The 16,546-nt window shown below is 44.5% G+C and overlaps 1 protein-coding gene across 3 annotated transcripts in view; it reads left to right on the forward strand.

The window, feature by feature from the left end:
* Window positions 1-16,546, forward strand: part of LOC137380130 (RAF proto-oncogene serine/threonine-protein kinase-like) — a 100,108-nt gene that overhangs the window by 10,991 nt on the left and 72,571 nt on the right. The gene's annotated exons all lie outside the window — the stretch shown is intronic.

Raw genomic sequence — 16,546 nt, forward strand, 5'->3', positions numbered from 1 at the left:
AAGATGGTCCTAACTTTGCAAACTTTAAACAAACTCTACGGCTGATCACCGGAATGTTGTAGTGATGAGGCACCGAGCAGAGCTCTGGAACAGTTCACCTACCCAAACAAAGAAGCATAGAAAGTACATTTAAAAGTGCAGTCTTACCATACCAACATACATCTGATGCATGACCCATTAGCTTTCGCTTATATATTATAACATTTCTTGTTCATCATCCTCAATTCGTATGAAATGTGATGTCATTCATTCACCCCGCGGCAATAATTAATGGGAGAACTGGTATTTTAAAACTCTGAAATATCTTATGCCTTGTAATCAATAATCCATAGATTGCTTGTTAGAAGATATTGTTGGGAATATTTCTTTCCAGGATTGGATAAAGTTGAGCTCTTGTGTGCAGTCCTTGCTGTAGACATTGGACCAATAGAAACTGTCATTCATAATCACTATAAGAACTTAAGAAAGGTCAAGAATGAGAAAGCCTTGTCCATCGAAGCTCATCCTTCTGGTACTCTTAACTCTTCCATTTAAACATCCCTGATATTTTTTATCGTTACTACCTGGACTATAGGTTATTCCAAACAGTTATCACTCCTTAAGTAAAGAAGTTCTTCCTGGAACAACTTTTAAATGTATTTTTTACTGATTTAAATATATATCCTCTAGTCCTATTCTGCCTTAATATAAAATCAATATGCCATTCCTGCATGGTATATAAATGTGGCTCCAGCGTATAGATAAAATGTATTCTTAAGTTTCATTTTTATTATCATTAAATTTCATTCAAACTTTTTATTTAATGAATGCAATCTGTAGGTGTACCATTTTGCACAGGCCCTGTTAGTACAGTGCCGACCAGACTTTCAACAGGATATGTCCTTGGCATGATTCCAAGAGACCACACTGCCAGGAGCAGGGCACATAATACAGCACAGTTTTTGTTACAGTCAGCACTTTTTAACATGGTTCTAAAAAAAGTACTGTAGTCCTACTGTATGAAGTAATCTTCAGAGTCTAAAACTAAGCTAGACTAACTAAGCAGTATACATTTTAATGTATGGTTCTCTGACGTAAGAGCACCATAAAGTGAGGTCGTCTTGCACATCTAAATAAGATATATTAGTTGTATTCAGTATTTTTATAAATGGGTATCATTGTGGGATGGGGGTGTTGGTTGGTGAGGTGCGAATACAGCCCTCGAGTAGGCCAAGTTCCTTTTGCCATATTTTTTCATTTTAAGTGTAATGCAGTAATCTTGGGACAAAATGAAATTGAATACTATCTTAAACTCACAGTGTACTTTTATAGACACTGAATGGTGCCACAGATTGCTATAACTCATTCATTTCTTTCGTGTTTGTTTTGGAAGAGGATCTTGGCAGTTGATTTGCTTACAGCACTCTTTACCCTCATGATAACTGTGGGCATCTATATGTACAGCAAAAATAATCAAGATGCATTTTTTGTTGCAAGAATATGGTTTGCAGTGCAGCTTTAATTGTCCTTCATTAATGTTATCATTAGAGATTTTTACAGGAAAATAATTTCATAAAATTTGATGCTAAATATGTATATTTTGAAAGCAACAAAGGCTCACAGTTAAGGATGGAATTCTTTGCTATGGCTGCAAAAAAACCCAGCTAGTTTTTTTTATTTATACAAAGCAATTTTTAAGATTGTCATAATGAAAAGACACTCTGTTTATGGGCTTTATATTAAATATCACATGATATATTTCAAACAAATCATGAGTGAAAATAGTGCATTCTTTTTATTTTAATTATATTTGATTAGTTAGATAATTTGCTCTAAATGTCATCAGAGCTGTAGTTTCACTAATCTTGTAAGGTAGGCTTGGCATTGGCCAATCTGTGTGTTGACAGATTGCAGCTAGTCGTAGATCTCATTCAATCGTAAAGAATTAAATGATCGTGCTGTCTCATCTTTGGTGAAGCATATCTGTCATTTTTGATAATGTGACCTCGTGACCATTTTATTGGGTGTGATGTTTATGGGTCCGTTATAAATATGATTGATTTAGAAACTGGAGCTACTGGTCGTTCTCGAGTTCTGACGCTCAGCTCTTTTTAGCAAGCAAAATGCAGTTAGATTAGGAGGTGAGAAAAATTTATAGTGCCGCAAGGTGATTAATTGTCAATGAGCAGTTGATAGCATATTTTTCCACATTTCACCATACAGACTTCAAATTATTTTCAAATGCTCTTTTTACCCAAACCTTAGAATTTATTTGGTAGCACACATGCACTGCAATAAATAGATGCTTCTCTTACTATTTGAACTATACAGTCATTAAAATATTTTATATGTTTTTGTGTGACAGCTAGTTGGAAATTCAGATTTTGGGATTGGTGTTGCATAAATAAAAAAAAATGTACAAATTGGCTTAAGATTCAACAAATGCTCCAACATGAGAGCTCCTGACCTACTTAATGCGTTAGAACTGTGCAGTGTCTGTGATGTAAGCACACTGTGATGAATTGGGAAATTACTTGATAGCACGCTAAAGAGACATCTACAATCTAAGGAATGTAAACTGTTTAAATGTTACATCTGTTCAACTTTCATAACCACAAGAAATGCAGATGACATGGTGCAATTCTGTAAATTAAGAGATGAACAAAAAAATATAAGCTGAGCCCTTAGTTTTTTTTAAAAAAGCTTGGTTTTAAAACTTTCGTAATATTTACCAGATGTTTTAATATTACACGCATTCCATCATAGACATGGATCTACTAGAACGGAATAATACATATATTGATGCGTTTGGTAAAGCTGCATTCACTTCACCCACATTTTTGTTTTGCTTAAAACAAATCTCACTATCAAACAAGGAAAATATCTGCTATTCTCCTAAGTTTGCAGTTACACTCTGCTAACTTTACAGAAACAAATGTTCCCACCACAGCTATGTAATCTAGCTGATACTGATTACAGATGTAGTCCAGGACATGTAATCTGTTCTGTTGTCACTTACTTAAAAGAATTGTTTCTGTTGATGTTCAGTTCTTGTGGCTTAAAGGCCATGATGCAAGAAGTACAGAAGTAGAAACTAATTGCTTTCTTTTTTCATTCTGCTGTCTTTAAAAACTAGATGTGCATCAACTGTGATTTGTTGTAGATACCTCTTCTGTTGGTGAGTCAGTCAGTTTCTTGAAAAAAGATGTATTTGGAAATACAACTTTGAAACCAATATTTAGACCACTTGGATTTGCAGCTTTAAATCAATAAGCTTTGGAGACAAAACTCATACAATATTGATCTTAAATAAACTGATTTAGTGACTATCTCGTACTAGGTAATGGAACATTATTCTCTGCACACAGTGGGCTGAATTTTGTGAGCCTGTCGCAAGTCCCAGCGGTGGACCCGGAAGCGGGTGCCATTGCTGCATGTTATGTGTGCAGCCGGCCGCGATCATGCAGCGGCCAGTCACTTAACATAACAGAAGTGCAGGACCTGTCCAACTGCACGATGGGGGTGGGCTCCTAGGCGTTGATTGCAGTGCCAGATGACTCCAACATGGGTGCTGGTGCCATTTTTAAAGCGCTGCCAGCCCTCGTGGTATTGATGCCTTTCAGTGAGGCAGTGAACCAGGAACGCTGCTGGACCTGTCTGATTGTATTTTCAACTCCTGGACCCTCCTGCTCCACTGCTGTAGCTGCTTGCTGGGTCTGCAAGTCCTGGACCCCCTTGCTCCAGGACTGCTGACCGTTGGGATGGAGCTTGATCAAACTGGGACCATGTCCAAGGCAAGTCATCGGGTGGCCCCACGGTTTAGTGATGCCTCCTTGGAGATCCTCCTCCAGGCTGCAAGGGAAAGACAGGCGGATCTGACCAAGGATTGTCAAGAGATGCTCCTGTCCGATCAAGCAAGCCTGGATAGAGACTGCAGAGGAGGTCAGCAGCTGTGGGGTCACCCCCCCACCCCCCCGCCCCCCCCTCCCGGAACTGGGTCTAGCATCGCAAGAGGGTCTATGACCTCCTTCGCTCCAAGGTGAGTCCTCCATACCTCTCTCCTCTTTGGGGTTTGCATGTGGCTATGCGGGAGGGAGCGCTACATGGGGAGGGAGTGACCACAAAGGCAATGGTAAAGGAGTTATGCATCACCACACCCTGGCAATGCATGGCTGTATCTCGGCGACGTGCCATCGCCTTTCACAGTTCATAGCCATTACGTCTCCTGAGAGCGAACGCGGGGAGGAGCCATAAGGGAAGCCCCATCAAGGGACGAGGGGCTGCTAAAAGCATAACTTCTGTAGATTTTCCTGCAAAGTCTACCTATGTCCCTCTATCCACTTGCAAGACAAATGGCCACATAACACTAGGGAGACCTCGAGGACTGGTGGAGGGATCCCTGATGTTTGTCCTCTTATCAGTGAGGAGGCAGCTCTGGAGCTAGAAGGGGCACAGTGCAGCCATTCAGTTGCGAACTGTGAGACTTGAGTGTCCGCACAAGAGAGTGAGGATTGAGTTCATGTGACCTCCACCACACTCCTGGAGACTCACCTCACGCATGGTTGGCATGTGGATATCCACACAACCTAACCCACAAATGTTTGTGTTCTGTCATGCAGTTCATTTAACGCCAGAGGCAAGCACAGCCACTGCGATAGGGGGCGTGCTGTCTACCTGTAAGGAGAAGGAGCAGTCAGAGGATGCACTGTTACATCATTTCCCTGTGCCTTTCACCAGCATAGATACTTTCACCTCAGTGGTTATGTGCTCAGACTTAGATTCAGGATCACAAGCTGGTGAGAGCGCCTCACACACACCAGAGCAACTGACAGAGGCTGTGACAAATGAGGCCACTGACAGTCGGAGGACTGTGGGTGGCCAGGCCCCAGGCTGATGACCAGCCTCTGGTGTCAACAGCACAGGGCATGCTGGAGGTGCGAAGAGAAGTAAGGCAATGTCTGGCGGGGCTGCTGGGGTAATGCACGGCCATGAGCGGCTGATGGAGGAGAGGAGTCCATCCATGCTAAGAGTGCTGCAATGTCTCAAGCATGTGAGTGCATGGCCTCCTCCATTGAGAGGTTGACGACCCTCATGGAGAGCCAGATCTGACAGATGCACGCAGACCTGCACACCATCACCTTGGCCATGAGCTCAACTCAGCAAGTCGCGAGAAGGACAAGGCTTCTGCAGTCTTTTCCAGATCCTCATTCTTCTCTGGTCAGCAGGGTGGTTCAAGTGAGCCTTGAAAGGGAGGAGGGAGAGGCTGACCTCCACATCTGGGGGCACCCCTCGGGGTGCTCTGAGTGCGGACAGTGGTTCCTTAGCCCCTCTACCAGTGAACCCAGTTCCAGTAGCTGTGAGGAGGCATCTGCACCTGTGCAACAACCCCTCAGGCAGCCGGGACCCTTCAAGCCTCATACAGCCAGAGGACATCTGCCGGATTAATCCAGGCCGAGGACAGCCTGATAGCAGCCTGCTTCCGTCTTAGCTACTAGCGCAGGAGTCATGCCTCGCAGAAGCACTTGGAAATATATAAAGAAGAGCACCAAGACCCCTTTGAGGAATCACGGGTGTATTATCTTTGGCATTTATATTGTTGTCTGCAATTGGTGTTATAATATAGAGTTCACATTCATTGTTGTAGAATTCTCATTCACACCTGAATTGGGAGATGATGCCATCACCCTTGCTCCTTCAATGGGCTGCCAGTGTAGGCACACCTTTGATCAGCATCTCAGATGTTCCAGAGCACATGGTGAAGCTGGTGCTAGGCACAGAATGGAGATGGAGAGCTGGCAACAGGCGGAATACAGTGAGGTGAGTCTGTATTGAATCCACTTTGAGAGGCCATCATGGTGGAAGGAACCGGATATGTATGAGATTGTCTCTTGCCTCCCTTGCGCGTCTCTCAATGGCCCTGGTTTCTGCTGTAAGGCAATCAATATCTAGTGGTGTCTGCTCAGTAAGCTCTGCCACATTCTCCTCCACATCCTCTTCATCGATGAGGACTGGCGATCAATCATGTCCTCTTCATTCCTCCATCTGCTGTGCTAGATTGCGCAGAGCACAGCAGACCACAACGATATGCGAGACCCTTGCTGGGGCATACTGCAGAGCTCCACCAGATGGATCCAAGCACCAGAATCACATCTTCAGCAGCTCAATGGCCTACTCGATGGTCGCTCGGGTGGAGCTGTGGCAGGTGTTGTACCTGTCCTCTGCTGCTGTGCGATGCTTCCTCACAGGCGTCAATAGCCATGTCTTCAATGGGTAGCCCTTGACCCGAGAATCCTGAAGATGAGTAGGGGCCAGGAAAGCTGTGGCACCTGGCACTGCCGAAGTATGCTTCCTGGGAAGCGGGCACACACCTGCAGGAAATGCTTTCGGTGGTCGCAGACCAGTTGAATGTTGATGGAGGTGGCTAGCTGCTCCGTGGGAGCCTTGGTGGCCACATGCATGCAGTCAATGACACCTTGCATCTGGGGGAATCCAGCATTGGCTCCAAACCCAATGGCTCTCTCTGCCTGATCGTCACGCTCGGTCTGGTAATGCACATAGTCGCCGGCCCATTTGAACACGGCATTGATCGCCTCCTTGATGCAGTGGTGGGTTGCTGCCTGGGAAACTCCACACATGTCCCCAGTGGATCCTTGGAAAGAGCCAGAGGCACAGAGGTTGAGTGCTATGGTTATCTTCAGAGCCACAGGCATTGGGTGTCCATTGGGGTCGCAACTCGTCCTGCAGTATAGCGCATGAGTTGGTGAGAGAGCCTCCCTGGAGAGGTACAGTCTTAGTTGACACTGCCGCTCGAACATTTGGAGGTAGCTGAGGCGAGTCCAGTACACTATCTGGCACGGGTAGGCCCTTCTTGGAGTGGCTAGTGGCTTCTGCTCTCCTCTTGGAGCTTCACAGGCGGGCACAGCTACATCATGGCCCTCCCTCCCTCTGAGCTGCTGTTGTGTGGCACAGGGGTCCACAAACACGGTGTGTATGAGACCCATGCCATCTGATAGGTAGCCCTCCCAAATGCTGTCCTTGCAGAGACTAAGTTATCTTGGCACCTTTGCTAATCTCCTTGGAATACGCGCTAATGCCTCTCAATGCCCACCCTTGCAGATAGCCCAGCACCCAAGATAATAGCTCACTGAATCCTTGCACCCGAGAGATTGCCCACACGTGCAGCGTGCCCAGCATTGCAGGCCAACAACAACCTTCCCTCCCCCCTCTTCCCTTATCCAGTGCTCCCTATGGCTGCCTACCTGCGGCATCACTGAGGCCTTGCCTCGGTGTCGCCACCTTTAAATGGCCGGGGATCAAAAGGCGCATGATCCCTGCAGCCCCTTCACTAAATTTAAAACCTCCCCCCATAAAATTGTAATCACTTCCATGCAAATGTATTAAAATGGATTGTTCACCAATTTAAATTGCAGTCCTGTTGTGTCAGGCTGGCAATGCCACCTTGGAGCTTTCCCACCGCTGACAAAATCTGTAACCATGTTGGGTTTCCGCATGAGCATACGCGTCCCGATGTTTCGGCCCTCCCGCACCTCCACACCTGCTCCTTCTGGGCGTCCAAAATTCAGCCCAGTGTCAGCATCAAGTGCTCTGCGGTTAGTTAAAGTGTTGATCTGATTAGTTGTCTTTTCCTTTTGACACATCAGTTGGATATTTCAATTTTACAAACCAGTTCCCCTCTTGGCTATAGTGAGTGGGATTGCCTAGCTCTCAACTATTCTAGGCCAGCTAAATAAATCATCCTGCATTATGTTAAAACATTCCACCCCTCTGAGTAGGTACAACAAATACTTTTAAAATGGAATTGAACTCCTTGGAATGCCCTCAGAGATGGGCACAGAGGTAGAGGGGGCAAACAAAGTGGCAGAGGGCGCCGTTCCTGACATTGCCCGGGCTCACTGCCATTTTGTCCAGGCAGGGAAGGCCAATTGAGGCCTTCACTTCAATTTTGCAGAAGGCGGAGGGGCCACCCGCCGTGGGGAGACACCGCCAGGTAAAACCTGGTGGCCTCCAAGCAGTGTCGAGGGTCCCTCCTTTGGGGGCAATCCAGGGCCACCACTCCCAGTAGCAATGCCAGTACAGGTGAGCTGCCAGCCTTCTGATTGGCCAGCAGCTCTGGAGGTGGGAGTTCAGCTCTTAAAGGGACAGCGTCCCTGATGGCAGGCAGTTAATTGGCTGCCTGCCATTAGATGGCAATGGAGGTCCAACGGAGGGCTGAGGTGGGTTATACCCAGGCTTTCTGGCCTGCCACAGGACTGCCATTGCTGGAATAACATCCAGCCCTTCATCTAGAATAGAATTGCCGCAATTATGAATTTTATTTGCATGTTTTATTTTCTAAAATGTAAATACATAAAGGCTAGTAATTTTTCTTTCTTCACACCTTCTGAAGCACTGACTTGCTGGGGCCAAGTTTTCGTATGTGAGCCGTGAGTGTTGACGGAATGTTCGAGTGAAGGGCATCAAATTTTTGCTCAACCTCTACACATGTGCGTTTGCTAGTGGGGTCACTAGATAGCAGTCAACTGCCTGAGATTACATTTGTAGTCAGCAGTGAGGAAAAGTTCAAGTTTGGGTGTTATGCGTCCCTAACTTGAATAGCTGACTGATGGTGCCTTGACTTCCGTGAAGGGCAAGGTTCTGGAGGACTGATGGTGGACCTGAACACTTCATGAGGGAAGGAGAGAAAAATGAGGGAGAAGAATGTTTTATTTTGTTTCAGTGCTTATTCTGACTGCTGCTTTGGAGATATTCCACTTTTTGTTGTACAGTCGTTGTATCATGTAAACTTGAAGCTGATATTGGGAAACTGGTGTTGTTTCGTTGACTTGGACTTTTTTATAGACTGCCGCAAGCATTTAAATACAATTTGGATAAGCGATGAAGAAATATTAATGCATTTGGTAAGATTCCACACAAGTGAGCATTATCACATATGAAAGTACACAGAATTGGAGGTAACCTTTGTGCCATGGATTGGTAATTGGTTGGATGGAGCAGTCAGAGTAGTGACAAGAAGAATGTACTGTGGCAGGAAATGACGAGTGCTGTTCCCCATGGATCTGTAATGGAGCCTTGGCTTTTCGCAATATATATTCATGACTTGGATGCAGAAATAGTGTAGAACTTCAAAAGGACATAGACAAGTTGGTGGAATGGGCAGACAGGTGGCAGATGAAGTTCAAAGCAGAGAAATGTGAAGTGATTCATTTTGGTAGGAAGAACATGGTGAGACAATATAAAATAAATGGTACAATTCTAAAGGGGGTGCAGGAGCAGAGGGACCTTGGTGTATATGTGCATAAGTTATTGAAGGTGGCAGGACAGGTTGCGAGAGCGGTTAATAAAGCATACAGTATCCTGGGCTTTATTAACAGGGGCATAGAGTACAAGAGCAAGGAAGTTATGTTGAACTTGTATAAGACACTCGTTATGCCTCAGCTGGAGTATTGCATCCAGTTCTGGGCAACGCACTTTAGGAAGGACGTGAGAACATCGGCAAGAGTACTGAAAACATTGATGATAATTTTTTCAGGGATGAGGAATTTCAGTTATGAAGATAGATTGGAGAAGTTAGGACTGTTTTCCTTGGAGAAGAGAAGGATGAGAGGTGACTTGATAGAAGTATTCAAAATCATGAGGGGTCTGGACAGAGTAGATAGAGAGAAACTGTTCCCACTCCTGAAAGGATTGAGAACGAGCGGGCACAGATTTAAAGTATTTGGTAAGAGAAGCAAAAGTGACATGAGGAAAAACCTTTTCACGCAGCAAGTGGTTAAGGTCTAGAATGCGCTACCTGAGAAGGTGGTGGAGGCAGGTTCAATTGAAGCATTCAAAAGGGAATTAGACTGTTATATAAAAAGGAAGAATGTGCAGGATATGGGGAGAAGGCGGGGGAATGGAACTGAGTGAATTGCTCTTACAGAAAGCCAGTGCGGACACGATGGGCCGAATGACCACCTTCTGCACTGTAAGAATTCTGTGATTCTATGAAATGGGGAGAGACGGTGGCATAGCTGTAATGTCACTGAACTAGTAATCCAGAGGCCTGGGCTACTGGGTTCAAATCCCACCACAGCAGCTGGTGGAATTTAAATTTAATTAATTAATCCCAGCTGAACTGCTCAAGCATGGAAAGTCCCATCCATTGTCACAACTTTATGACCTCTTCCTTCTCTTCTGGAAAGTAGGCTCTGTTCCACAGGAGGTGTTTGACGCCAAAATCATCACACTATACAAAAACAAAGGCGATAGAGGAGACTTCAACAATCACAGGGCATCTCACTGTTAAGCGTCACGGGGAAGGCCTTTTGTAGGCTAAAAAACTCCATTTAATTGCAAACCGAGTGGACCCGGAAGAGCAGTGTGGTTTCCATGCTGGCAGATGACATGTGGACATGATCTTCTCCATAGACCATCTACGAGAGAAGTGTAGGGAACAGAGTATACCCCTTTACCTTACTTTTGTAGCTCTCACTAAGGCATTCGACACTGTCAGCAGAGCAGGGCTGTACAAGATTTTGGGAAAAATTGGCTGTCCACCGAAGCTCCTCAGACTCATCTACTCCTTCCATGACAACATGCACTGCACTGTACAGTTTGTTGGCTCCACTTCTGACAGTTTCGGAGTGAAGCATGGAATAAAACAGGGTTGTGTCCTAACTCCCGCTCTGTTTGGTATCTTCTCCATGCTCCTGACCTTCACCTTCCCTGCAGATATGGAAGTCTACTTACACACTATGTCAGAGGGCAAGCTCTACAATCTATCAAGGCTGAAAGTGAAGACAAAAACACATCCTGTCCCGATCAGAGAGTTCCTCTATGCTGATGATGCTGTGCTAGTCGCTCACACCGAAACTCAGCTACAAAGACTTATGAACTGTCTCTCCCTTGCCTATAACTTGTTCATCTTGACTATAAACGTTAAGAAAACCATGGTCATGGGACAAGGTGTTGCATCTCTGCCCCTGATCACACAATGCAGCACCACACTGGAAGTGATTAGCAAATTCTGTTACCTTGGGTCCACTGTGACAGACAATCTGTCCTATGATGCAGAGCTTAATACACACACAGGCAAGGCAGCTACCACCTTTGGTTGGCTTGTGAAATGTGCATATGATAACACTAAGCTGTCCCTCAGGACCAAGCTGATGGTTTATAAGGCCTGTGTTCTCAGCACCTTGCTGTATGGCTATGAAACATGGGTGACTTACAACTATCAGGAAAAGAAGCTCAATAATTTCTATCTTTGCTATCTGCAGCACATTATGAGTATATCCTGACAGGACAAAATCACATGCAGCAGTCCTTTGAAAAGGCAGAGCTCCCAAGTGTGTTAGCACTAATCAAACAGAGGTGGCTTCGGTGGATCGGACACGTCCGTAGGATGGAAGACGGTTGCATCCCCAGGATCTTCTGTATGGCGAGGTAGTCGAGGCCAGATGACCAGTGGGGCGCCCGAGGCTCCGCTTCAAGGATGCTCGCAAGCATGACATGAAAGCCCGAAATGTCGACTGTTGCACCTGGGAGTCACTAGCTGGCGAAAGAGGGAAATGCTGACACATCCTGTGGACTGGCATGCACTACCACGACGACCAGTGGCTACAGCAACTTGGCAACAGGTGCCAACATCAAAAACAACAACTCACAGCATCACTTAGCAGTTTTACTTGCGGCACTTGTGGCAGAACCTGCCTCTTAAGGTTTGGCCTTCACAGCCATCAACAAAGGTGCACCAAGGGAAGACACCCCATCTAAAAGGATTGTTTGCTGCATGTCCACCATCTTTACGAACATACGAAGGAGTAGAAGTAGGCCATTTGGCCCCTCTAGCCTGCTCTGTCATTCAATAAGATCATTGCTGATCTGTTTGTGTCTCAAATTCCACACTACCATCTATCCCTGATCCTTTAATTCCCTTGCCTAACAAGAATCTATCTACCCCCACCTTAAAATTATTCAATGACCCTGCCTCCACCACCTTTTGAGGCAGAGAGTTCCAAACTCGCACAACCCTCTGAGAGAAAAAATCTCTCCTCATCTCTGTCCGAAAAGGGCGGCACCTAATTTTAAAACAGTGCCTCCTAGTTCTGGACTCCCCCACAAGAGGAAACATCCTTTCCCCATCCACCTTGTCAAGACCGTTCAGGATCTTATAAACTTCAATCAAGTCTCCCCTCACTCCTCTAAACTCCAGTGAAAACAAGCCCAGTCTGTCTAACCTTTCCTCATAAGACAACCGGCTCATTCCAGCTATCTATCTAGTAAACCTCCTCTGAACTGCCTCCAACGCATTCACATCCTTCCTTAAATAAGGAGATCAAAACTGCACACAGTATTCGAGATGTGCTCTCACCAATGCCCTGTATAACTGAATCATAACATCCTTACTTTTATTTTCAATTCCTCTCGTAATAAAGGATAGCATTCCACTAGCCTTCTTTATTACTTGCTGTACCTGTATACTAACTTTTTGTGACTCATGCACGAGAACATCTCAATCCCTTTGCACCTCGGAGTTCTGCAGTCATTCTCCGTTTAAGTAATACTCTACTTTTTTATTCTTCTTGCCAAAGTGAACAACTTCACATTTTCCCACATTGTACTCCATCTGCCAGATTTTTGTCCACTCACTCAACCTATCAGCAGTGGGACCACTGCTGTTTGTCATTTTTATAAATGACCTGGAAGAGGGTGTAGAAGGGTGGGTTAGTAAATTTGCGGATGTCACTAAGGTCGGTGGAGTTGTGGATAGTGCCGAAGGATGTTGTAGGGTACAGAGGGACATAGATAGGCTGCAGAGCTGGGCTGAGAGATGGCAAATGGAGTTTAATGCGGAAAAGTGCGAGGTGATTCACTTTGGAAGGAGTAACAGGAATGCAGAGTACTGGGCTAATGGGAAGATTCTTGGTAGTGTAGATGAACAGAGAGATCTTGGTGTCCAGGTGCATAAATCCCTGAAGGTTGCTACCCAGGTTAATAGGGCTGTTAAGAAGGCATATGGTGTGTTAGCTTTTATTAGTAGGGGGATCGAGTCTCGGAGCCACGATGTCATGCTGCAGCTGTACAAAACTCTGGTGAGACCGCACCTGGAGTATTGCGTGCAGTTCTGGTCACCGCATTATAGGAAGGATGTGGAAGCTATGGAAGGGGTGCAGAGGAGATTGACTAGGATGTTGCCTGGTATGGAGGGAAGGTCTTACGAGGAAAGGCTGAGGGACTTGAGGTTGTTTTCATTGGAGAGAAGGAGGAGGAGAGGTGACTTAATAGAGACATATAAGATAATCAGAGGGTTAGATAGGGTGGATAGTGAGAGTCTTTTTCCTCGGATGGTGATGGCAAACACGAGGGGACATAGCTTTAAGTTGAGGGGTGATAGATATAGGACAGATGTCAGAGGTAGTTTCTTTACTCAGTGAGTAGTAGGGGCGTGGAACGCCCTGCCTGCAACAGTAGTAGACTCGCCAACTTTAAGGGCATTTAAGTGGTCATTGGATAGACATATGGATGAAAATGGAATAGTGTAGGTCAGATGGTTTCACAGGTCGGCGCAACATCGAGGGCCGAAGGGCCTGTACTGCACTGTAATGTTCTAATTCTAATTCTAATTCTATCTATATCAGTCGGCAAGCTCCTTATGTCCTCTTCACAACACACTTTCCTACCTATCTTTGTGTCATGTGCAAATCTAGCTACCATGCTATCGCTCCCCTCAACTAGGTCATTGATATAAATTGTAAAAAGTTGAGACCCCAGCACAGACCCCTGCGGGACTCCACTCGTCACATCCTGCCAATCAGAAAAGGACCCATTAATACATACTCTCTGTTTTCTACCAGCCAGCCAATCTTCTATCCCCCATGCCAATATGTTGCCCATTACACCATGAGCTCCTATCTTGCGCAATAACCTTTTATGTGGCACCTTGTCAAATGCCTTCTGGAAATCCAAGTACAGTATGTCAACGGGCTCCCCTTTATCCATGACACATGTTACTCCTTCAAAGAACTCCAATAAATTGGTTAAACATGATCTGCCTTTCACAAAACCATGCTGACTATTCCTGATTACCTTGAGTTTTTCTAAGTGCACAGCTATTGCCTCCTTAATGATCAATTCTAATACCTTCCCCATGACAGACGTCAAGCTAACTGGTTAGTAGTTACCTGTTTTCTGCCTTCCTCCCCACCCCTTGAATAGAGGGGTTATATTTGCTATTTTCCAGTCTGATGGAACCTTTCCAGAATCAAGTTAATTCTGAAAAATTAACACCAACGCATCTACTACCTCATTAGCCACCTCTTTTAAGATCCTAGGATGAAGCCCATCAGGCCCGTAGCTCCATCAGTTTCGTCAGTACTGTTTCCCTGGTGATTGTAATTTCACCAAGTTCCTGTCTTCCTTCCACCTCCTGATTTACAGCTATTACTGGAATGTTTTTGTATCCTCCATAGTAATGGAGGGATGCCAACACAGTTAATAAAAATTCAATTAATTAATAAAAAGCTGTAATTGAAAGCTAGTCTCAGTAATGAAACTATGATCAATTGTCATAAAAACTCATTTAGTTCACTAATGAAAATTTAGGGAAGGAAATCTGCTGTTCTTAACTGGTCTGACCAACATGTGACCCCCAGACCAATGGAAATGTGGTTGACTTTTAACTGCCCTCTGAAATGGCCTAGCAAGCCACTCAGTTGTTAAGGGCAATTAATGATGGGCAGCAAATGCTGGCCTTGCCAGCGACGCCACATCCCATGAAAGAAAAAAAAAGCGATTTATATCTCCAAGTCTGCAGATAGCAATATTTTAGGAGGCACAGCAAGTTGTGTAGATGGGAGCAGGAGGCTTCAAAGGAACATTTGAGTAGGCAGAACTATAGCAAAATAAAGAACTTAAATTTATATAGTGCCTTTCAGGATCTTGGGACATCCCAAAGTGCTTTACAACCAATTAAGTATTTTTGTTATGTAGTTCGTCACTGTTGTAATAAAGGAAATATGGTAGTCAATTTGTGCACAGCAAGTTGGCACAAACAGCAGTGTAATAATGACCTATTTTAGTGGTGTTGGTTAAGGGGTAATTATTGGCAGGATACTGGGGAAAACTATGCTGCTCTTCTTTGAAAAGTGCCATTAGTTCTTTTACATCCACCTGAGAGGGCATACGGGGCCTCAGTTTAATGTCTCATCTGAAAGATGGCTCCTCCAACAGTGCAGCACTCCCTCAGTACTGCACTGAGTGCCAGCCTAGACTTTATGTTAAAATCTAAGGAGTGGGACTTGATCCCATAACCTTCTGACTCCAGTGAGATTGCTACCACTAAGCCATGGCTGACACCTAGCAGATGGAGTTCAATACAAGGAAGTATGAGGTTATCAACTTTGGATGGGAGAAAGACAAATCAGAATATTTGCTAAACGGTGAGAGACTAGGAGCTGTGGAGGAGCAAAGTGATTTAGGTGTCCATGTACGCAAATCAATAAAAGCCAGTGCAGAAGTGGAAATAATAATGCAAGTAACTAATGACATTTTGATCTTTATCTCAAATGGGTTGGAATTCAAAAGCAAGAAAGTGATGCTTCAATTGTACAAAGCCTTAGTCAGACCCCCATCTGAAGTAGTGCGTTCAGTTTTGGGCACTGAACCTCAGGAAAGATATATTGATCTTGGTGGGGATACAACACAGATTTACCAGAATGATGATATAAGGACTTAGGTTCCATAAACTTGGCTACTTGAATTTAGAAGGTTGAGGGGTGATACAATAGATGTGCTTAAAATGTTTAAGGGATTCTATAGAGCACTTCCTCTGACTGGGTGTTCAGAACATCATAAACTTCATATTAGAGCTAGGCCATTTAGGAGTGAAATCAGGAAGCATTTTTTTTCACTTAAAGGGTAATAGAAATCTGGAATTCTCTCCCTCAAAAGGCAGTAGATGGTGAGTCAATTAAAATTTTCAAGATTGAAATTAATAGATTTTTTGTTAGGTAAGAATATCACGGGATTATGGGGAATGGGTCCATAAATGGAGTTGAGGCACAGATCAGCCGTTGAATGGATGAACATGCTTGAGGGTTTGATTGGCCTATTACTGCTATGTTTCTATGTGTAGACTGAGCATTAAATTGCAGTTGATTCTATAGTGAGCAGGCATCAAAGGAAGGAAGAGAAAGTTGTATATATTATTTATTCAGTCATGGAATGCGGGCATCATTGGCAAGCCCCGCATACATTGCCCATCCCTTTCATTTTGACTTGAGAATATAAGTTGTTGAAGGGACCAGTTTGGAGTTGTGGACAAAATTGAAGCGCCTTTCACTAAATCTTTCAGTCTGCTTGATCTGGAACCAGAAATAAGACAAAGATGAGTAACTTTTGAGTGTCCTGCTTCTATTCAAATCAAGTCAATGTTATACAAATCCCTGTGAGCAAACACCTGTTTCTGATCTCACTGCTACCCTTGCTTGGTGTGACAAGTGCTGTGACTAATGCTTTAGCAGTTAATTGTTATTCAGAGGATAAATGTGTACTTGGATCATTGGCC

Source organism: Heterodontus francisci, chromosome 19 (genome assembly GCF_036365525.1).
Source record: "Heterodontus francisci isolate sHetFra1 chromosome 19, sHetFra1.hap1, whole genome shotgun sequence".
NCBI lineage: Eukaryota > Metazoa > Chordata > Chondrichthyes > Heterodontiformes > Heterodontidae > Heterodontus > Heterodontus francisci.